This window comes from Microcebus murinus, chromosome 10 (assembly GCF_040939455.1).
Source record: "Microcebus murinus isolate Inina chromosome 10, M.murinus_Inina_mat1.0, whole genome shotgun sequence".
NCBI classification, from domain to species: domain Eukaryota; kingdom Metazoa; phylum Chordata; class Mammalia; order Primates; family Cheirogaleidae; genus Microcebus; species Microcebus murinus.
Window position 1 is genome coordinate 52,528,986 of NC_134113.1, and position 24,459 is coordinate 52,553,444.

At 39.8% G+C, this 24,459-nt stretch overlaps 1 protein-coding gene and 1 long non-coding RNA gene across 4 annotated transcripts in view; one reads left to right on the top strand and one right to left on the bottom strand.

Annotated features, from left to right (window-relative positions):
• PCED1B (PC-esterase domain containing 1B) overlaps positions 1-24,459 on the top strand; it is a 214,286-nt gene that overhangs the window by 107,570 nt on the left and 82,257 nt on the right. Inside the window, exons 5-6 of one of the 3 annotated variants that reach the window (XM_076007205.1) lie at positions 2,947-3,040; positions 15,056-15,156. The exons of the other annotated variants lie outside the window; for them this stretch is intronic. The gene's annotated coding sequence lies outside the window, so the exon portion shown is untranslated. The remainder of the gene's footprint in view (positions 1-2,946; positions 3,041-15,055; positions 15,157-24,459) is intronic. 3 annotated transcript variants of the gene reach the window in all.
• LOC105864757 (uncharacterized) overlaps positions 1-24,459 on the bottom strand; it is a 32,003-nt gene that overhangs the window by 5,506 nt on the left and 2,038 nt on the right. The window contains exon 4 of the long non-coding RNA XR_012921434.1: positions 23,914-24,063. This is a non-coding gene — a long non-coding RNA (uncharacterized LOC105864757). The remainder of the gene's footprint in view (positions 1-23,913; positions 24,064-24,459) is intronic.

Sequence of the window (24,459 nt, forward strand, 5' to 3'; positions counted from 1 at the left end):
GTTATCTTTCAGGCTGTCTTCTCCCACCTTGTGCTGGTGGGTTCATAACAGAGAATAAATGAAAGCCTGTCCCACTACAGCCCCAGTTTCTGAGCTTTAGTCTCCAAAATGGGTTTAGTCTCCCCAGCGTCACCCCAGTTCCATCTGTTCTGATCCATTTCCTCTCACCCTGGTCTCCAGCCTTTGGGCTCCATGCCTGCACTTTGGCCTCCTGTTCAAGGCCTTTCTTCCTTCCAGCTCCTGGCAGGATTGGGATGAAGTGCTTTCTCTCAATTCTCTTGTACTAGAGACACGAGGTCCCTTATGCCTACACCAGTTTCAGAGGGAAACTCTCTTTATATGCAGCTATCCAAATCCCAAGTCTGGGATGCCTGTGATGCATACATACAGAATCTTTATCCTTTTCAAACAACAGTATCATTAACTAATGCTTACTGCTCTGTGTGTGGCAGGCATAGCACCCTGTGCTTTCTCCGAGTCATCTCATTTCATCTTCACAACAGACACAGAGGGCTGCTATGAATGGGCTCACAGGACTCCCGCCTCATTTACAGGCCAGGTGTGGTGGCTCACGCCTGTAATCCTAGCACTCTGGGAGGCTGAGGCAGGAGGATTGCTCAAGGTCAGGAGTTCAAAACCAGCCTGAGCAAGAGCAAGACCCCCGTCTCTACTAAAAATAGAAAGAAATTAATTGGCCAACTAAAAATATATAGAAAAAATTAGCCGGGCATGGAGGTACATGCCTGTAGTCCCAGCTACTTGGGAGACTAAGGCAGAAGGATCGCTTGAGCCCAGGAGTTTGAGGTTGCTGTAAGCTAGGCTGACGCCATGGCACTCTAGCTCCAGCAACAGAGTGAGACCCTGACTCAAAAAAAAAAAAAAAAAAAAAAAAAATGCTCATTTACAAAGGAGGCTGAATTGAAGCAACTTTTACCAAGAAAACCCCACTGACCCCGAGCTGTTTTCAGACTTTCTTCACTCCTTTATCTTCCGCCAGCTTCACAATTCCATACATTTGATTAAATTACTTAGAGACACACACACAATTTTTACTTAAAATCCCTAGGTTTTTTTCCTAATTCTATACCCCAGCATCAGCATTCAGCAATTCCACACATCTCAGAGAACCACCTCTCAAGTCCTTACCTTGACTTTGCCCAGGCGAAGTCAGTATATTCATGACCCAATGCATTCACTTTACTCTCTTCCTAGACAAACTAGAAGAATCCATGTTTCCACTACAACCAGGAAGAACAAATATTCGTCACAGGCCTGCCTCTCTCCACCCAGGACTAGCAAATATTCATCATCTGGTCTTTGCCCTAAAGCAGATGTTTCCAGCCTGGATTGCACACTAGAATCCCCTGGGAGCTTTCTTAAAGTTGGACATCTAGGCTCCCTGTCCCTTTGGAACTAAAAGAGAATCTCTGGAGGTGGGGCCTGGGCACAATAGTTTTGTTTTGTTTTTGATCTAGTTATTCTAATGAGAACCACTGCCCACCTTTCTCTTTGCCAATCCATGTTCATTATCATTTTCTAGAGCTGGCTTAGAAATCATTTTCTCCAGATACTATATGAAACATCTAGCATGGCACTTGCCATAGAAATGATTAGTTTCTCTCCTGACATCCTTATTAGCTCTTGCCCAATAGAATGCCAATTTATTTTGTCTCCATTGTATGCTCAACCCACCCCATATCACTGTGAAATATTTATACTTTGTTCTAGAATTATTATTTTCTTATTCATATAGAATTGGTTTGCTTTGACTATCACAAAGATGGCGGCTATGCTTTGTAATTTTTGCCTCTTCGCACAGTGCCAGCAAAGAGCTTCTAAACCACAATAGGCAGTATGTTGATTACAAGTAGAAACTACTCTTTTTGCTTTCACTTTCCTTTGATAGGAAAGTCAATTAAATAAGCAGTTTAGAGGGCTGAAATACATAGCCTGGAAAAAAATATAGAGATGTTCAGTAAGCAAAGTGAACTTATATATACTGCAGACTGATTAGCTCTATCCAAGTGGGTACTCCTTTAGATATGAGATTGAGCTCTACGTTCACTTTAGAGCATGTAGTTGGCAGCCTGGATCCTAGTCTAGGCTCTGCTACTAACTAGCTGTGATTTTGGTGTGTCATTGAGTCCATGAAAGCTGACTGACTCCCAGAATTCTCCAAAGTAATAGTTCTAATAAAATTGTCAACATCCATGGAGTTCTTGCCATGTACCAAGTACTATGCTGACTATTTTTCATGTATTATTCTATTTAGCCCTCACAATCACTTCCCAAGATGGGTATTATCATTATCCCCAATTAAGGAAACTGAGGCCCAGAGACACTAATTTGTCCAAGATCACAGGGGAAACACATTATGGTAAAGTTATTCATTCCAGCCTAGCTCCAACATCCATTCCTCTTTCCCCACATCTACATGAAACTTTCCCTGCCTCCACATTTGCAAGCAGAGTGCATTATCCTGGGCTCACCTAGCACTTTATGCACACTGATGTTTCAGTACTTCTCCCATTGTATTGTGTTAATTGTTTTTGCACATTTTGCCCAGCTGACTGAGAACACTGAATTCAAGAGCCGTGTTCTGTTTATCTTATTATTCTCAGCACTTGCCCTAGGGCTTGGCAATTAGTAGACATAAAATAGATGTGCCAAGATCTAAACTCTCAAATTTGTATCTCATTTAGTCCTCACAACAATTTTGGGAAGTGAAACTATTCTCAGTTTTATAACTAAAGGCTCAGAGAGGTCAGGTAGTTGGCTCAAGTTCACACAGGAAGTAAAGAATGGAACCAGATTTTGCATCTAGGCATCAGACTGTCCCCACTCCCAACTAGCATCATCTTCTACACAGTTGTCCAAGCCAATGCATAAAATATTCTCTGTAATAATTCCCTGCTTGTAATTCCTCCCCCTATGTCTCCACTCTAGGTATTGCCCAGGCCATCACCTCCTCCTCACCCCTCAGTCACCACTGTAATCCACATGATTGCCTTCAGTCACCTGGATGACAACAGTGGCTAGGGTAAGGACTTGGAATTTTGGCTGACCCTCAAAACAAAAGGTTAAGAATCCTGAATGACTTTTATAAATTAAAAGCATTTCTTATAATTACCCTTAGAGACAAAGACATCTGCACATTCAGCCCTGTGTAGCTTAAATCAAACTTTCTCTAGAAAGTTAGGATTGTATTTCCTCCCTGTGACATCAATTTTGGTATGAGGATCTGCATATCACTCCAGACTTATACAGCATAGGAGGCAACCAAGTAGTCTCCAAGATTCTAGCCTCGTTTGCTGTTTATCTGTTTTAAGATCGCATTTCACCAGTTTCAGGGCATCAGTGCATTCTGGTAACTCCACTTTTCCCCTGTATTGTTGTTGTGGTTGTGTTTTAACCCATCTCATTGTTCAGTCTTTCCAGGGCTGGAGCCCTGCTTTGCTCCTGTCCTCACTAAGCTGCATTCCTGGTTTCTTGCCTACTGCCTTGTCTTTGAATAAATATCACATGCTCCTGCTGCACTTTTGCTGTGCTGTGCCACCTGTAGGGACACTTGGTCATGCCGTGTTAAGACTTCCCTGCAGGACCAGCTGCTTGCCCTTTGCTGCCAGCAACCTTCAGACAACTTCCCTCCATGCTCCTCAAACAGATACCTGCCTCCTCTCAAGGTTGGGTCTCTTTACAGATACTGGAACTAGTTTAGAGCCATAAATGTCCCTTTGATAACTACTTAATGCAAACACAAGAGAAACTTCTTTAGAGCAAAGAAAAATCAATCATTTTTGGTAGATTACTTAGACTTTCAGCAGTGAAGCTTCTCAAATATTAAGGTCTCCTGCTCTTCTGGGAACCACAGGACACAGTACTCTAGTTAATATTCTCAGACGACCTGCCAAGAAGAAAGGTCACACTGGTAGGAGTTCCATGTGCTATTTAAAGGACAGCCCTTAGATGGGAGCTCCAAGTAGCAATATATGCTCAGGGTTTTAATGAGAAAGAGAAAGGTGCCATGTGGCAAAATCAGATAGTAAATGAAATTGTTGTGTTCAAAAACAGCACTGGCCATTTATCTTGTTTCATAATTCCATTTAAAGTTATTGTCTTCATTTTGAGTATTGTGGATTATTTGTTAGAGTTATGTATTTAACTTGTTACATAAAGAAATGTGTTCTTGTATGAGAGAAAAAGAAGCCTGTTTTAGTCTCTTGGAATTAGTCTTTATAAATATTTCTAAAAGTTAGAGCTATGTCTCAAGGGAGAACATGAGGATCATGAGAAAATTAAGCATTTAGTAGGTGGCTATGAGTTTATTCCTTTTCCCTCTGCCTACCCTCCCTCCTCCTCTGATTATCTTTCTAAATTCATTTACAGGCAACTCCCAACAAACCAATATGATAACAGGGTAGAGGAGGGATGGGTACTACATGAAGGAAGGTGTAGTCCCTGTAAGTAATATGTTGCGGTAAGAGCCACAAACAAGAAGATTGCTCATAGCAGCCCCAGTATAATTTGATATCAGATATTGAGCCAAGTCAGGAAGACCTAAGAAAATCATACCTGAATCCATCAGAATTGTCTGTTTCAACTATTTCTGTTCTCCATTTACTTACCTTCCATTCACTTTTTATGTGTAAATATTTACTGTTCACTTTATTATGTCCATGCAGATAGTAATCATAATTTAATGTTATGGTGCACTATAATTATGCTTTTTTTTAATCATTTGCTTGTCTCTTGAAGTTAATACTTGCTTTTTTTTTAAAAAAAAAAAAAACTTCTTAGTTTTCTTTGTCTGTATTACAATTCTTCGCACACTTTTCAATATTCAATGAGTCCAATTTTCTGTAAGGTCAGTCAAACCAGGTAACTGGATTTATTCCAATTCCAAAATAAATTAATTCTTCTAACTTTGTGAGGACTATAACATATAGCTCTATGTTATGAAATTTGAATATTTTAATATTTTCAAAGTAGAGTGCATATGTGTGTACCTTTTAAAAAATATGTAACCATAAAAAATGTAGGTAAATAATATCATCTTCAATTGGGAGTGCTTTGCTAGAAGGCAGAAGAACTTAGGGGCTAAGTCTCTGGCATTAGAATGACTAGCTTCAAATCCTGGCTCTGCCACTTACTAGATGTGCTTGTCAGTAACAAGATACTCAACCTATTTGTGCCTCAGTTTTCTGATCCATAAAATGGAGATAATAGTACATACCACAAGAATTGTTTGAGATTTAATTTAGATAATACATGTAAGTCACTATGTATATAGTGCCTGTCATACGTAAATGCTTAGTAAATATTAGGAATTATTTAGCACAATAGCGAAGGAAGAAATAATTAAAAAACACTGAATGACTTACATATAAAATATGAATAGAAAATAATAATCTGGATTAAAAACATTTGAAGCATGTATGGGAGGTCAAACAGCTAATATCTTATTATATAATAGGCCTTAAACAAAATAGAAAAGTAGGCAAAGTACATAAATCAATAGTTTATTTAAAAAAACAGGCTACATGAAAACATATCTGCTCTCACTTATAAACTATATTCCATGTTAAAATTTAATGATATACAAAGAAAGAGAAGACACAGATTACTAATATCAGAAATGAGACACATTAAAAGGAAGGAAAACTACAGACTAGTATCCCTCTTGAACATAGATCCAAAAATTCTCAACAAAATATTAACAAATGGAATCCAACAATGTATAAAAAGAATTATGCACCACAACTAAGTAGGTTTTATTCTAGGCACACAAATCTGGTATAACTGATTTGAAAATCAATTAATGTAATGTATCATATCAACAGGCTATAGAAGGAAAAAAAATCACACAATCATATCTATCGAGAAAAGCATTTGACAAAATCCAAAATGTACTCATATTTTAAAACCCTCAACAAACTAGAAATAGAAACTTCCTCAACTTGATAATGAATATCTGCAAAACAACTACATCTAACATCATGCTTGTAAGGAAACTAGATGCTCGCCTGTAATCCTAGCACTCTGGGAGGCCAAAATGGGAGGATCTCTCAAGGTCAGGAGTTTGAAACCAGCCTGAGCAAGAGGGAGACCCCATCTCTACTAAAAATAGAAAGAAATTAATTGGCCAACTAAAAATATATAGAAAAAATTAGCCGGGTATGGTGGCGCACGCCTGTAGTCCCAGCTACTTGGTAGACTGAGAGAGGAGGATTGCTTGAGCCCAGGAGTTTGAGGTTGCTGTGAGCTAGGCTGACACCATGGCACTCTAGCCTAGGCAACAGAGTGAGACTCTGTCTTCAAAAAAAACCAAAAAACAAAAACCAAAAAAACTAGATGCTGTCTCCCTGAGAACCAGGCAAAGATGTCTCCTCTCACCAGTCCTATTCAATACTGTACCAGAAGTCCTAACTAATCCAACCAAGACCAAAAGGGCAAAAAAGGAAACAAAAGGTGCACAGATTGATAAAGAAGAAAGAAGAAATAAAAGTAAACTGTCTTTGTTCACAGATGACATAACTGTGTAGAAAATCCCAAAGAATAAACAACAACAAAAACTCTCCTGAAACTATTAGATCATTAAATATGAAATGTCCAATTTTGAATCAAAAGCGTAGTTTATTATATCTCAGACAAGAATCATTATAATTAATCGAAGTATGGGCCTAAACTATTCACACAGTGTTGCCATCTTAACAGTAGTTTGTTTATGCCAGCAGCAAAGAAGCCTGGAGAGTGAGTGGCAATCAAATCATCAAAGACGTTTTCCACAGCTTGTTGAGAATTGAATATTTTTCCTTGCAAGAAGTGATCCGAAGCCTGGAAGAAGTGGTAGTCAGTTGACGTACAGTCTGGTGAATATGATGGATGACAGAGTTTCCAAGTCCGGCCTCTGCAGTTTGAACAGCGTTGTTTGGGTGGCATGTGGTCAGAGTTGTCTTGCAAGAGAATTGGCCTGTCTCTATTGACTAGTCTCGGCTGCTTAATCACAAGCATTCTCATCATTTCATACAATTGGTTGCAGTAGACATCCGCTATCATCAATTGACCAGGTTTCATGAAGTTGTAGTGGATAATACCAGCACTGGATCACCAAACAGACACCATTAGTTTTTTTGATGAATATTCGGTTATGGACTGTGTTTTGGCACTTCATCTTTACCCAACCATTGTGCTGAATGCTTGCAATTGTCGAAAAGAATCCATGTTTCATCACATGTAACAATACAGGGTAGAAATTGTTCATCTTTATGTTGTGACAGCAAAAAAAGGCAAGCTTCAAGACGATGTCTCTACTGATGCTCGTTGAATTCACATGGGACCCATCTATCCAGCTTCTTTACCTTGCCAGTTTGTTCCAAATGGTCCAATATTGTTGGAATAGTAACGTCAAACCTTGCTGCTCATTCACACATAGATGAGATGAATTTGCTTCCACTACAGCTTTCAGCTCATCATCATCCACCTTAGTCTTGGGTTGCCCACATGGCTCATTTTCAATATTATAATCATCAGAACAGAACTTCTCAAACCATCAATGTATTGTGTGCTCATTAGCCACATCCTTCCCAAATACATTGCTGATATTTTGAGCTGTCTGTGCTGCATTGGTTCCAACACGGAACTCATTCAAAAATAACATGAATTTTTGACTTAACATGGTTTCACAAAAATTGCCCTAAAAAACTTTTAAAGATAATCACAAGCCAAAAGCCATGTGTTTGAAAGACTGAGGATGTACCTTCACAATAAAAATAAAACAAGAAGTGTCAAAGTGAAATGTCAGAAATATCAACTGTCAAACTTAGTACTTCAGGAAATCAGATATTTCATATTTAATAACCTAAATAATAAGTAATTATAGCAAGATTGCAGGATACAAGGTTTACAAAACTAATTGCTTTCCTATATGCCAGCAATGAACAATTGACATTTGAAATTAAAAACACACTATTTACATTTGTACTCAAAAAACCACTTAGATACAAATCTAACAAAAATGTACAAGATCTAGATGAGAAAAATTCTAAAACTCTGATGAAAGAAATCAAAGAACTAAATAAATAGAGAGCTATTCCATGCTCATGGATAGAAAGACTCAAATTTCTTATGCTATCAGTTCTTCTCAATAACTTGATCTATAGATTAAATGCAATCCAAGTCCCAGCAAGTTATTTTGTGGATATCAATAAATTTATTCTAAAGTTTATAAGGAAAGGCAAAAGACCCACAATAGCCAACATAAGATTGAAGAAGAAAGAGGTTGAAGACTGACACTACCCGGCATCAGAAGTTACTATAAAGCTATAGTGGTCAAGACAGTGTGTTATTTGTGAAAGAATAGACAAATAGGTCAATGGAACATAATAGAGTCCAGAAATAGACCTCCATAAACAAAGGAGCAAAGGCAATTTAATGGAGAAAGGATAATCTTTTCAACAAATGGTGCTGAAACAATTGAACATCCACATGCAAAATTAAAAAAAAAAATCTAACACAGACCTTGCACCTTTCACAAAAATTAACTCAAAATGGATCACAAACTTCAATTTAAAATGCAAAACTATAAAACTCCTATAAGATAACATATGAGAAAATCTAGGTGATCTTGTGTTTAGTGGTGAGTTTTTAGAGTCAACACCAAAAGCACAATCCATGAAAGAAAAATTGATAAAGGGGATTTCATTAAAACTTAACAACTTCTACTCACCAAAAGACATTGTCAAAAAAATAAAAAGGTCAGCCGCAGACTGGGAGAAAATATTTGCAAAACACATATCTGATTAAGAACATGTATCCTGGCCGGGCGCTGTGGCTCACGCCTGTAATCCTAGCTCTTGGGAGGCCGAGGCGGGCGGATTGCTCAAGGTCAGGAGTTCAAAACCAGCCTGAGCAAGAGCGAGACCCCGTCTCTACTATAAATAGAAAGAAATTAATTGGCCAACTGATATATATATAAAAAATTAGCCGGGCATGGTGGTGCATGCCTGTAGTCCCAGCTACTCAGGAGGCTGAGGCAGGAGGATCGCTTGAGCCCAGGAGTTTGAGGTTGCTGTGAGCTAGGCTGACGCCATGGCACTCACTCTAGCCTGGGCAACAAAGCGAGACTCTGTCTCAAAAAAAAAAAAAAAAGAACATGTATCCAAAATGTATAAAGATATCTTAACATTCAACAATAAGAAAACAAATAACCCAATTGAAAGAAAATGGGCAAAAGACCTGAATACACATCTCACTAAAAGAAGATATGCAGATGGCAAATAAGCACATGAAAAGATGCTCAACATCATATGTCATTAGAGGATTGCAAACTAAAACAACTAGATACAATTGCACCCCTATTAGAATGGTTAAAATCTAAAACAATGACAACACCAAATGCTGGTAACGATATGAAGAATGCTCATTCATTGCTGGTGGGAATGCAAAATGATATGGTCACTTCAGAAGAGAGATTGGCAGCATCCTACAAAGCTAAACATAGTCTTAGCATACAATCCAGCAGTTGTACTCCCATTTACCCAAATGAGATAAAAACTTACAGGCACACAAAATCCTGTATTTGAATGTTTATAGCAGCTCTATCATAATTTTCAAACTTGGCAGCAACCAAGATGTTCTTCAGTTAAGTGAATAGATACATAATTTGTGACATATCCGTACAAGAGAATATTATTCAGTGATAAAATGAAATGAACCATTAAGCCCCGCAAAAAGGCATGAAAGAATCTTACATGTAGATTGCTGAGTGAAAGAAGCCAGTCTCTAGGCCGGGCGCGGTGGCTCACGCCTGTAATCCTAGCTCTCTGGGAGGCCGAGGCGGGCGGATCATTTGAGCTCAGGATTTCAAAACCAACCTGAGCAAGAGCGAGACCCTGTCTCTACTATAAATAGAAAGAAATTAATTTGGCCAACTAATATATATAGAAAAAATTAGCCGGGCATGGTGGCTCATGCCTGTAGTCCCAGCTACTTGGGAGGCTGAGGCAGGAGGATTGCTTGAGCCCAGGAGTTTGAGGTTGCTGTAAGCCAGGCTGACGCCACAGCACTCACTCTAGCCTGGGCAACAAAGTGAGACTCTGTCTCAAAAAAAAACAAAACAAAAAAACAAAAGAAGCCAGTCTATAAAGGTTGTATGATTCCCACTACATGACACTCTGAAAAACACAAACCATAGAGACAGTTAAAAGAGCAATGATTACCAGGGTTGCTCAGGGAAGAATGGAGGGATGATTAGGTACAGCACAGGGGATTTTTAGGGTAATGAATGGAACTATGCTGCATGATATTGTAATGGTGGATACATGATGTTATACAATTATCAAAACCTATAGAACTACACAACACAAAGAATGGACCCTAATGTAAACCATGGACTTTAGTCGATAATAATATATCAATATTGGTTCATCAATTGTAACAAATGTACCATGCTAATGCAAAATGATAATAGGGGGATTTTGAGGGGAAGGGAAGGAGGATATGGAAACACTATACCTTCTGCTCAATTTTTCTGTAAATTTAAGACTGCTCAAAAATAGTCTATTAATTAGTATATCTAACATATTGTTATATATAATGATATAACATGTTATAATGTGATATAACATGTTTCACCTATGACATTTCAAAATTATTTTGATATTGCAATATCCGCTGTTGGTGAAGATACAATCTATTCTCCACTCAAGGCTATAGTTATCTTTTTAAACATTGCGTATGTATTATATAGTTATACATATATATTTACATATAGATATTTTTATATATAGCTCTTTCTTTAAAAGCCTCTATTTGTTCCTCAATGTTCTGTACCAAAAAATCCATATTCACTCCTATATTTGTAAAACCTAAAGCAGTGCCTAGTTCATAGATGCTATAATAGGTACTCAATAAATATTTGATAAATGTTGAATAATATGTTGAATGTAGATGACTAACTACGATCACACTGAAATGTACTCTCATGGAGGCTATACATATGTCTACATCTTATCTACAAGGATAAAGCTGTAATGACAGGCTTCTCCAAATGCCTTGCTGATATCAGGATACAAGGCGCCTACAGCGTTCCACTGCTATAATAGACCAATAACTCCAGTCTGTCTCAGATCGCTGCAGGTTAAGTGGAAAAAATAATGATGAGAGTTAAACAGCAAAGAATATATGTGATGTGGATTAAAAGGCACACTTGTTCATTTAAATTCTATTTCCCCAGTGTTCTAAAAAAATAGATTTGTTTGGAGTTATTTGGAAGGCTTTTTAAAAGTTATAGATAGTATGGTTATTGATACTACCCAATGGTATTTTATTATTATTCCTTAACAAAAGAAGCAAATATTTTTAAGTTCATCTTTGAGGAGTGATGTGTGTAAACCTGAGCATCTATCTGAAAACAATCCACTAAGCTCTACCCAATTGTGAAGAAATATTAAAAGCCATTCAGACCAGGCACAGTGTCTCATGCCCATAATCCTAGCACTTTGGGAGGTTGTGAAAGGAGGATTGCTTGAGGCCAGGAGTTGGAGACCAGCCTGAGCAATACAGCAAGACCCCATCTCTACAAAAAATAGAAAAAATTATCTGGGCATGGTGGTGCATGCCTATAGTCCCAGATACTTGGGAGGCTGAGGCAGGAAGATCACTTGAGTTTGAGGTTGCAGTGAGTTTGAGTTTGAGCCCAGGAGTTTGAGCCCAGGAGTTTGAGGTTGCAGTGAGCTATGATGACACCACTGCACTCTAGCTCAGGCAATAGAGTGAGACTCTGTCTCAAAAATATTAAATTAAATTTTTTAAAAAGCCATTCAGATCAAGAACCATATCAGTATATTTGTGTTACAAATATCCTTATATATCCATCATAAGCATCACAAATAAAATATAAACAACATGGCCAAGCGAGGTGGCTCACGCCCTGTAATCAATCCTATTACTCTGGGAGGCCGAGGCAGGAGAATCGCTCAAGCTAGGAGTTTGAAACCAGCCTGATCAAGAGCGAGACCCCATCTCTACTAAAAAAAAAAAAAATTGAAAGAAATTAATTGGCCAACTAAAAATACAGAAAAAAATCAGCCGGGCATGGTGGCACATGCCTGTAGTCCCAGCTACTCAGGAGTCTGAGACAGGAGGATTGCTTAAGCCCAAGAGTTGGAGGTTGCTGTGAGCTAGGCTGATGCCATGGCACTCTAGCCCAGGCAACAGAGTGAGACTCTGTCTAAATATATATATATATATATATATATATATATATATATATATATATATATATACACAACACCTAGAAGATATTTGAGGTTTTCAGGCTTTGGAGAACCTGGTTCCAATGACAGGGAGTTGATAGTCTATAGACCATCCCAGCTTCCATTCCTGGATTGATAAGATTCTGGGAAATTATGTCAAAATTTGCCCATCAAGAAATGATACTGCATTGCAGAAGCACATGAGCTTGCAGGCTATGCCAGGTTGGATGTTGCCTGGGAAACCAGTACTGGTTTTTGCTATAGCTAGAAGAAAAATCTGTTCCTGAGGTGAGGTTAGTTTCAGAATTCTGTGTCTCTGGTTCTTCTGTAGCTTCTGCAGTGCTCTCTGCTTACTCGTCTTTTACCCACTGCCCCAGTTTGATCTGATTCTGTGTGGGCCCTGATTCCCAGATGTTTGCTTTAATTTGACTGCAAAACTGCAAAACTCTTTGTTTTTACCTATGCAGTGCTTTTTTTTTTTTTGAGCCAATGTTTAAAAATCAGGATATAGCTCATAAAAACCTATATTTACAGTTCTTTTTTGTAAAATTGGAATATCTGGTAATATTAAAGCCATATTTTCTCATGAAGTAGTCTGCTGGGGTAGAGTGGCTACCACCCACTTGAGTGACACATTCGTTCTCTAGTTGGCCACAATCTTTGCTATTCTCTATTGTCCCCAACCCTGAGGCTAAGTAATTACTTTCATTTACCACCAAACTTTTACCTCTGTCTTTTTCTTATGGTAGAGAAGTATTTCTCTTTTCCCATGCATTTATGAGAAGTAGCTAAACAAGAGATGTAATGAGAGGTTTATGAATTTCAAGGAAAAGAAGTACAATTCTTAGAGGAAGTGAAGACCATGCTTCCATGTTTAATATGCAAAGTGAGGATATGTGCAAAGAACAAACCCTGCGCATTTGCTCATTTATATCTCATGTCTGGTCCCTACAACTGTTAGAGTAGGTAGTCAGTTAGGAATGAGCAAGGGAGCAGGGAATGGAAAGTTAGTCAACAGGCCTGGAACAAACAGAGCTGAGGAGAAGAAAGAGCCATTAATTTCCCAGCATTGTGCAGGTACAATGTGACCTTTCCCCCACTGTATCACAATTGCAGTAAGTTAACATTAAAGTTTTGACCCCGCTTGTGGAAAAACAGGGCAACTATGAGTAAGAACAGAGTAAACACTGACTGCCCAGCCTTCTTTGACTTCAACAAATAAAAACAGCAACAGCTCAGAGTTCAGGGCAGTGTCTGTTTTTCCATCCTGCCCAGTCTTTTTCTTGGGAGTCACTCTTGCTTCTGCACAAGACTTTCCTAAGCCTGGCGGCTTTCATGCAGTAAACTTGCCACTATTGCTCAGTTGTGTGTGTGTCCTGAATTCCTTTCTGTGACACTAGCAAGAGCATTTAAACCAGTGACAGAGCCATTTACCTTTGCAACTCTTGGTCTGGTTTGCAGGCATCTGGTGTTCATGGAGTGTGTATCATGCTGCAGTTTACTCTAACCCTAGCTTGCTACCTCATTTCCTTAATCCACCACTGCCTACCAGGGGCAGCAGGTCATGCATCTATAAGTAAAAGTTCTGGGTGGCTCTTAATTATGCCTCTGAATTTGCCTGCCTCATTGTCTACAGATAAACTGATTTCTACAGATGGGCCATAATATTCCCTTCTAATGTAGCAATAAATATTATGTACTCAGGGATTCTTAGTATAAAAGAAACTGGATATCCCAGCTCAGTTACCTCCCTAATCATTTAATTTTCCTTGTAATTGAGGTTATGTGTAGATACTACAACCATAAACTAATTTAGCCAACAGTTTTTTATGGAAAAGAGGAAAGGAATGAAGGAAGGAAAAGGAGGTAGGGAGGGGGGAGGAAGCAGAAAGGACAAGGACCATAGTTAGCACTCAGTAGCCATTAACCGTAATATTTGGCATGAGGCCTAGTGTGTCCTGCTACACATCTTCCCTCTTTGGTGGTTCCTGCTGAGGACAAGGCAAAAGTTCACTCCCATTTTCTTCCATCTCTCTTTATATGAATTGATTATTTCAAAAATCCTAGGTTTTTAAGAACCTTGTTTGTTAGAAAGGAAAGTCAGGAAGTAGACCTGAGTGTGGTTTTGGGTGCTGCTCTATTTCCACCTCCTACTCTGTGCCCCCAAATCCCAACACCCCCCAAAATAAATAAATGGTGCCTAGGTGGCTTAGCCAACGTCCGCACTCCCTATAAGTAGGTGGCTGTCTGATTGGCCTGGGATTTAACAAACTCATTCAACTGAAGCTGGAGCCAACTTGGCTGGCATCCGAGTCAAATGTCTCACTGCTCAGGGTGGAAGGGGCTTTGAATGCGATGAATTACCCTCCAGGTCTCCAGTTGAAGGCCTTCAGGGAAAATCCTTCTAGGACATAAATGGAGCCGCAATCAAGAAAATAAAAGGCTTTAGACTGAAGATGACAGAAGGAGGGCCAAATTAGTTTAAGAGTTTGTCCAAAATATGTAAGACAAGTTGCTAGGATAATGGCAGTGCTGGTTGGAGCAGCCTGTTGGACTGGTTGGGATGAAGTACGGAGCTGGCAGTTGGGCCCATCTGGCGGCACAGATAAGAGATTAGCTCCATAAAAGAGGAACCCCTGAGCCCCACTCCAGGGCCGTGCCCTCCAGCTGCCCGGGGCGCTGCCCCCACCAAGCCCACTGATGAGGAAGGAAGTGCTGCCTCTGTCCTGATAGGACAAGGATGACCCAGCAGATCAGTGCGTGGCTAAGCCGAGCTCTCAACTACCTTTTTCTCCACTTAGCATGGGCGACAGCACGGATGGCCAGTGACCTCTTTTCCTTCCTCTTTCCTTCTCCTCTGGACCAAGCGATGAGGGCACTAGGAAACCTTCCTTGAGAACATGTAAGTAGGCATTCCTCATCGCACACTACCACGGCCTAAAGCTTTTGCAGCAGGCTTGTGAGCTGGGTCCTGGCCCCTAGCCCGTGGCCATCATCGATTATCCTTAAGACATTCACTGAGAAAACTTATTCAGTGAAAACACTTTGGGGCTTTTTCCATTTGGAGGTTTTCCCGTGTCAAGCAATAATAAGCTCCTTCTTTTAACAAACTAAGCCTATGACAGGCCAGTGTTGCAGATTTTCCTTAGCCTACTTCCTCCTAAAATATATGTCTGTGGTTAATCAAGCTCTGTGAATGACAGTCTCTCCTTCAGACTTTGTGGGCTAACACAGCTCTCTGAAACCCCACGATCTGTTGGGGTTTTTCCCCATGGAGTGTAAACAATCATAATAAAGTTTTAAATAAATGAGGTGTTAAGAAATTTTCCCCGGGTCCTGTTTCTGTGACTCCTTTGGATGTCAATGACCCCAAGCTCGCTGTCCCCCCACACATGCCTGCACCCAAGGCAGCCACTCCAAGAAGTGATAAACTTGGTGCTGTCGACTTAGCATCAGCCTGTGTTCCCCTACAAGTCATAAGTCAAAGCAGCCTGCGTGAGTTGGCCGCAATATTTTGATTTCCGTTTACACCACCATTCTCTACGTGGCACCGTGGGTGTGGCATCAGTGCCTGTCTGGGGTGCAGTGGGGTGTCTGGTGTTAGTGGTGGGTCAAGAGCAGAGCTGGCAGAGGGGTTGGATTCCAACCTTGCCACTCGCTTCTAGCTGACTGGCCTAAGGCAACACCGGACCCTCCAGGAAGTCTCTTTACTTCTCACATTCTTCCTGGAGACAGAAAGACCTACCCTGCAAGGTGGTTCTAAAGGTAACAATTGATGGATATATGACACCTAGCTGCAGAGTAGGCTTTCAATTAATGGTAGCCATAATAATTATTGTTGATTTTGTAAAAAAAAAAAAAAGTTAATACACTTAAAATGCTCAGAGTAGTATAATTAGTGGGTATTCATTATTATTTACTGTTGTTATCTAAGGGAATTGGATGCTTTGTCAATTTGGGATCTTCAGGCTTCACTGAGGTAATGCTATGGATCTGGCTAATGTGCCTGATTAAGGCGGAAAGGCTGGTATTGTCAGAAAAAAAAAAATGACATGATTTAGCAGGTTAAGTTCAGCCCATGAAGGGAAGTGAAATGATAAGGTCTGCATCGTAGAAAGAGCAAAGGCTGTAGTTTAGAGAATGGGTTGGAGGAAGAAAGGAACATATGTGGGAAGATAAATTTGGGTACCACAGCAGGATTCCAGGTTTGAACGAAGGTAGAGGCTGTAGGGGGAGAAGTGGACTGATCAGAGATTGGTTTCGGAGGTAGAATCTACTCTACTTGTGGCGGATGGAGGGGAGGATCTATGATCTTGAGATTTCTGTCTTGGGGCAATCAGGTGGATATTGATGCCATTTACTGAGAGAAGGAACAGTCTTGGAAAATAATTCCTTTAGAATGTATTTTAAATTGGATCCTTGCACAGTCACAGAGTTTATTCAACCAGAAACAAAGAGATGTTTCTTTACTCTTAGCTGTTTTTGTCATGTATTTTAAAACTATTCCATGATTTAACTAGCATACATCACCAAGAATAAATGCATATGTAGAAAATAAACACATTCAGAGTCTTTTGCTGTGATACCAATATATAAAGTGACTGGGGCCACAGTTAGGTGACACTTGGAAATCGTGACTAAGAAAATAGAATATTGACATATGATTCAAAGATTTACAATCATAGGTTAATTAAACTGGTAAACACCAGATTCAATGGAGTGAAAGTAATTTCTAGTTCCCTATCTTCATTTATTTAAATGTGATTCAGAGAAACACCCACAAAATATGTTAAGGCAAGGAGCATCCTAAAGAAAAAAGGAAGGCAATAAAAAGTAATCAGTAACATTATTTTTGTCAATGATAATTGGGAAAAAAATACTTTAAAGCCTGCTATTTTACCAGCAGGATGTAACAGTGATATACAATTAATTTATAGACAAATGATGCAAGGTGGGTCAAGCATACTTACAAAGCAAATATCCATTGAAGAGTCTGACCAGAAGCTACATTTTTTAAAATTTAATTTTATTTATTTATTTTTATTTCAGCATAGTATGGGGGTACTAATGTTTAGGTTACACATATTGCCTTTGCCCCACCTGAGTCAGAGTTTCAAGCTTGTCCATCCCCCAGATGGTGCACACCACACCCATTAGGTAGGAATATACCCATTCCTTCCCACCTGCCTGACACCCGATGAATGTTACTACTATATGTGCACTTAAGTGTTGATCAATTAATACCAATTTGATGGTGAGTACATGTGGGAGCAAAATTCACAGTGCTATTTTTGGTCATTTTCATACTTTCAGTAGAATTTTTTGAATCCCTGTTCAGTAATAGAGGTGATACCCTAACATAAAGCCATAATTGCATTTCTGACATTGAATTATAATTATCTGCTTCAGTGTTTTCCCCTCGCTAAACTGTGAACTCTAGAACACAGAGAAGACTATGTCTGACTCAACTTCATATCCTGGGTGACAAGTACTGTGCCTGACCGAGAGAGACTCTGGTGAATGTTTAATGAAGGAAGAAAGGAGGCCAGGCTTGGTGGCTCACACCTGTAATCTCAGCACTTTCGGAGGCTGAGGCAGAAGGATTACCTGAGCCCAGGAGTTCAAGACCAGCCTGGACAACATAGGAAGACGCAGTCTCTACCCCAAAACAAACAAAAAATAAAAAGCTATTTCTCTACCTTCCTGGACAAAACAACTTCATGTTCAGGAATTTAGCAGTTAATATCATTTAAAATGTTAGAACTTTTTCTTTATAAATGTAATATGACCAAATTTCAGACAATTTTGAAAATAAAGAAAATTATTACATATGTAATCCCACCATGCAAATAAATGAAAGGTTGGCCAGGCGCGGTGGCTCACGCCTGTAATCCTAGCACTATGGGAGGCCGAGGCGGGCAGATTGCTCGAGCTCAGGAATTTGAAACCAGCCTGAGCAAGAGCGAGACCCCGTCTCTACTATAAACAGAAAGAAATTAATTGGCCAACTAATATATATAGAAAAAATTAGCCAAGCATGGTGGCACATGCCTGTAGTCCCAGCTACTTGGGAGGCTGAGGCAAGAGGATTACTTGAGCCCAGGAGTTTGAGGTTGCTGTGAGCTAGGCTGATGCCACGGTACTCACTCTAGCCTGGGCAACAAAGGGAGACTCTGTCTCTAAATAAATAAATAAATAAATAAATGAAAGGTTAGCATTTTAGTTTTAGCAAAGATGATGGTATCACTGTTAGAATTAATTTATGATGCCGCTAAAAAACATGCTTTTTTTTTTTAATCCAGATTTTAAAAATTGCCAATGTTGTCGATAGAGCTCTCAGGTATGATAAATTGGAAAGAAAAATAAAAGGCATTTTATTTATTTATTTTTAATTTTTTAATATTCAAAAATACTCCTAAGCAACAAACATGTACAGTATGTTACTGTACTGAATACTGTAGGCATAAAAGGCATTTTAATGAGAAATTTTAGAAATGAAGACCATGAATATGAAAGGTAAAGTAAGATTCTTTGACAATCTCTGCTGATTGGAGAAGAGATGATACTTGTAGGATTTTTTCAGATCTAGGGATGAAGGTTCTTTCATTGCATAGTTTATTCTAACATGAGTTGGGGGAAGGAAAAGTTGTTATCCTCAATAAAGAACTGAGTCTTCTGACTTGGACCATAAAACATCTCAAATATGGTATCTGAGAACTACTGGCCTGGTGTTTGACAAAGCTGTGCTCTCAAATATAGTAACCAGGTGAATTTAAGAGAACTGGACAATGGAATAGAAAGTTACCAGGAGCTGGGGAAGAAGAGGGAAAGGAGAATTGTTGTTTAATGGATATGATGTTTCAGAGTTGCAAGATGAAAGAGTTCTGGAGATCTGTTTCATGCCACTGTGAATATACCTGACACTACTAAACTGTACACTTAGAAATGATTAAGTTGGATAAATGAAAGAGAGAGAGAGAGAGAGAGAGAGAGACTGCTGGAATCAGAAAACTTAGCCTGTGGCTTGCAGTCTTCTAATAAAATTTAATATCATTTAGAGGTTAGGGACATTAGTAAATAAGACCCAATTCTCCTAGCATATTAAGTTACTCTCTGTTAAAAAAGGTTTACAACCCTTAAAAAAATTCATGAACTGTGGCTCTGGAACTATGGGACTGGTCCTTAAGCTAAGCTGGGACAGTTTCTTGATTTCCCTGCCTCAACTTGACCTAAGGATGAATTTTGTCATCCCTGACCCCTTGCACAGTCTATTCCTGCAGGGATAGAGTCACACCAGTACAGAGAACTGTGCCCACAAAACAGGGTAACAATTGTCTGTGTTTACATTTTATTTAGTGGTTAGTCACTTCAAGTATTATTTTATATTACAAAGCATAGATGTATGTATACTAATCCATAGAATAAACTAAGCGTGTATCAGGTGCCATGCAACTATGCTTAGCACTTTGCATATTTAATCTTCGCAATTGGAAGTGGGCCCAGAGTGGTTAAGTGATTTTCCCCAAATTACAAAGCTCGTGAGTTAAGGATTTGCAACTCTGAACTCAACTTTTCTGCCTACAAGGCCATACCCTGAACCACTAAGTTGTATTGGAAAAGAATACAGAACTTGCATAAAACATACCAATTCTAAGAAGGTTTATAGAAACGTTTAAGAAATCCTGACAGAATGGGATCTTTTATAAATCCCATTCCATCCACCCTAACGAGTGAAACCATCTATTTGGTTCTTCTCAGTCTGTAACTTCCCAAATCCCAACAACTCTAGCCTTGCTTATCAACAACAGAAAAGTTTGCATTACTGACTTAGTGCAGAATTTAGTTCTGTTACTAAGATGAACTCATGAAAAGTTTTAATCCAGAACCTCAAATTTCTTAATATACTATCAGAAAAGACTTTGCACCCCAATAGAAATAAATTAGTCATTATTCATATGTGCTTGAAAGTGCTAAATGTTAAGTGCTTTGAAGAGAAGTTACCAAAAATATGTAGACTATTTACGTCATATAAGCAAAGAAAAAAACACATTGTTTTGTGATTTGCCAAATTTGGTCCATTTTTTAAGGTAGCCAGGAATAGATCTGAACACAAACACACACCAGCCAGCTAAAACTAATTCATTTGTAAGTATATATTTAATGGACTGATTTCTGGCCCACTTGTAGGACTCCTTTCCAAGAAGATAAGAAAAACAACTGTGTTCCTTAAAATACAAAATGTAGATAAAATGATCATGGCTTACATGAAGATAAATTAAAGTTAACCTGTGGCTGGAACTATTAAAGAGTTGATGATATAAAAGGACCATTATTTTTCCCCTTATATTCAGAATATTTTTCACTGCCTAATTAAAATATTTAGCTTTTATGGTTTGGTTTTTAAATAAATCATGGTTTTAAATAAATTATATATTTGTAATAGCACATTAATACAAACTGAAAGGTAAAACCCCAATCCTGATTAAAAACAATTTTTTCCCAATGGGCACTAGCTTTTAGTAGATAAAAAAAAAAAAAATTTTTTTAAGAAAAAGTAAAAAAAAAGAAGTAGAAGAAAATAAATACAACTTTTTGCCTTCTCTGCACCTGCACCCATGAGACAGACTAGAGAAAATCAAACAGTCAGGCTCCCGGCCTAACGTGCAGCCTCCATGCTGCTCAGGAAGCCCGGCCTGTCCCGTTTCCTGCATAACACTGCATACCTTCCTCTCCTCGGACTTCTAATGCCACCTCCCCACCCACGTCCACTCTCAGCTGATGCCGTGACGTGCCCCAGTCTGAGGCCAAACCCCACTCAGGCATCAGATCAGACCCCTTTTTATCAATTCAAGGACTTTGCTCCAGGGATCCTCCCTAATCCTCCTGCATCATCTACTCTTCACCCTTTCCTGGGTTGTCCCTGTAAGCACGCAAGCATACTATTGTTCCCATCTTCCGAGAAAATAAAACTCTCTTAACCCCACGTCCCCCTCGGGACAGCTTGCCGTTTCTGCTTCTTTTTAATCACAGCAAAACTCATTGAGGGAAGTACTGTCTCCAATATTCCTTCCATTCTCTTTGGAATCTCTCTAATCAGGCTTTGTCCCCACTGCCCCATCAAGGTCACTAGTGTCCTGCATGATGCTACCACCAGCGGTCAAACATCCCATGTGACTTGCCAACTGTTTCTGACACAGACAATACTCCTTTGAGTCCTACCTTGAAACTCTTCGCCCTCTTCGCTTCCGGGACCTCACACTCTCCTAGTTTCCCTACTTCACCACTCTTCCTTCTCCATGTCCTTTAGAGGTTCCTCCTCCTCTTCCTGACATCCTCGTGGACCTTGTTTCCTCTCTAGCATTCCTTCTTTATGGGCAACACCATCCAGACCTAATGAATATTTCCAGTCTGGGCTTCTCTAAACTCCATACTTGTGTAAGCAAGTGCCCATTCACATCATCACAGAGACATGTAAAAGGATCTCCAACCTAACAAGCCCCAAACCAAGCACTTGACCTCTGCCTGCCAACTCTGTTTCTCCTGAATGTTTTTCCTCTCAGTAAACGACAACATCATCCTTCCTGTTGTTCAGGCCCAAAACACAGAGCCACTCTTGTCTCCTCTCCTTTTCTCATACTGCTACTGCCCTGCCATCTCTGCACAGGCAAATTCTTTTTTTTTTTTAAATAGAGTCTCGCTTTGTCACTCTGGGTGGAGCATAGTGGCATCATCATAGCTCACTGTAACATCAAACTCCTGGGCTCAACTGCCCTCCTGCCTCAGCCTCCTGAGTAGCTGGGACTAATGTGCCACCACACCTGACTAATTTTTCTATTTTTAGTGGAGACGGGGGACTCACTCTTGCTCAGGCTGGTCTCAAACTCCAGAGCTCAAGTGATCCTCCTGCCTCTGCCTCCCAAGGTGCGAGGATTATAGGTGCGAGCCACCGTGCCTGGTCCAGCACAGGCAAATTCTATTGCCTCTACCTTCAAAATATATCCAGAATCGGACCACTTTTCATTCCTTGGCTAATATGCCTCTGGTCTAAGCCACAACTCCTGCATTATTCAGTACCTTCCCAATTGGTCTCCCTGCTTCTTTCTCCCTTGCCCCGTACAGTCTATTCTCAACAGAAATCGTATTAAAACTGATAAGATGTATAACGTTTTCTGCTCAGATCTCTCACCGTGGCTCCTAAAGTAAAAGCCTAGGTAGTCTCAATGGTCTAGGATCTGCCCTCCATGGTCCCATGATCTGATCACCCCTTCTTCTTTGACTCTGTCTTCTAAGTCTGCCTCTCTCATTCACTCTCATCTAGTCATACTTGCCTCCTTCCTGTTCTTCCACTTGGAGCTGCCTTCCCCCAGATCTCCCCAGGGTTTGCTCCATCGCCTCCCTCAGGCCTTCACTCAAGTCTGTCTCCCCTGGAAGCCTTCTCCAGACCACCCTATTTAAATTCCAGCCCATGGCCCCTGCACCGCCCCTCCTCCCATCCAGCACTCTTATTCCTTTTCTTGTTTATCTCACATATTCTCTTACTTATTATTTTAATTGTCTGTCTCCTTCAACTCAAATATAAACTCTATAAGGGCAGGGTTTTTTTGTTGTTGTTCATGTTTTCTTCACTGCTGTTTCCCTAGCACCTAGAACAGTGCCTGTCATAACTATCGAATGAAAGAAAAAAGAGAATGAATGGATAGGCCATGGATAATGATAGAGATCTTTTATTACAACCTCCTATGTGCCTGGTACTCTAGGTGTATTTTGTCATTTAATCTTAGCATCTATATAGTGGTTATTATTGTCACCATTTTACAAATGAGAAAATTGAGTCACAGAGGAGTTAAGTGACTGCCAAGATCATGCAGTCATAAGTGACTGAATGAGGTTTTAAACCCAAGCCTTTTGGCCCTCAAGCCAGAGGATCTAATGGTTCGCTTATTTCACAGCATCACAGCTTTAGCTTCAGTCTACACTGTCAACACACATGCAGTCACTGTAGCACTAATCAGTATTGAAGTTTGAGTGGTCTCCATATAGGTAACTGTTAGGTTTATTCCAGGTGGGACTCTGGAAAGTATGTATAGGACAGAATGTGGCTAATGGAAAACTCAGACTTATAAAGCAATAGCCAGAGGAATCCGGGGAGTCCCTGGACTTTGTAGATCTGGCAGACAGCTACAGCCAGCATTCCTTCCCCCTCCCTCCCTGATGGAGACCAAGGCTTTCCCTCCCTAGCTCTCCTGATAAGGAGAAGGCCAGAACAGAAGGATGGATGTGACTAGGGCAAAGGGGTCTTAGGAGTTGGTTCATTGAAGAATTTACTACAAACTGATCTGCAGTTAGCAGATTGCAGGAAACAGATAGCAGGAAGCAATTCTTCACCTACCAGTTTGGCCCAGAAACAAAGAACTAAACAGGGCAGGTGGAAGGGGGTCGGCTATCCCCATTTATAAAAAACCTCACTAAATCCCCTTCTGTACTGACTCTCTTTTCGGACTCAGCCCACCCATACCCGGGTGAATAAATCAGCCATGTTCCTCACACATAACCTGTGTATGAAATGTGTCCTTTGGGTCATTCATTCACCTTTTCAGAAGTAACCATGAGCCAGAGGCCTAGTTTAGTTATCATGCTGTATAGGGCCAGCTTAGCTTACCTCTTTTTGCAGGCTGTTGTGAGTAACAGGTTTTCTATACCATTTCAAACATCTGGATGTTTCCAACAATCTGCATGATCAGTTTACCAAAGAATTTCTGAGTTTAACATCTGTTCTAAGTGATGCTCATATTTTTTTCCAGACAACTGCCTGTAATAAGAAGGGATGTTGAAACTTTAATAAGGAAGGAAGAGATAATAAAATATTTCAGAGATATTTAGAATATCTCTATAGAGTACTGCTGGCAGAACAAACAAGAAACCAGTGGTAGTTTTGCTTCCAGAAGGGAAACTGAAAGATTAGGGAACAAGAAAGGAGGGGAGACTGACTTCTCAGTCAAACCACTGGTATGTTTTGTGCATGAATTACCTTCTAAAAGTAAACAAAATAATTTAAGAAGGACAGTAATGGCAGTGCACTGTGTATGGCCTCCCCCAGACAGGGCCACAAAGATGACACACTGCACAGATAGAAGAGCTGGCTCACGGTCCCTGGGCTGCTCCGTCAAAGTGACAAGTCATTTAAGTGTTTTCAGGGCCTCAGCTT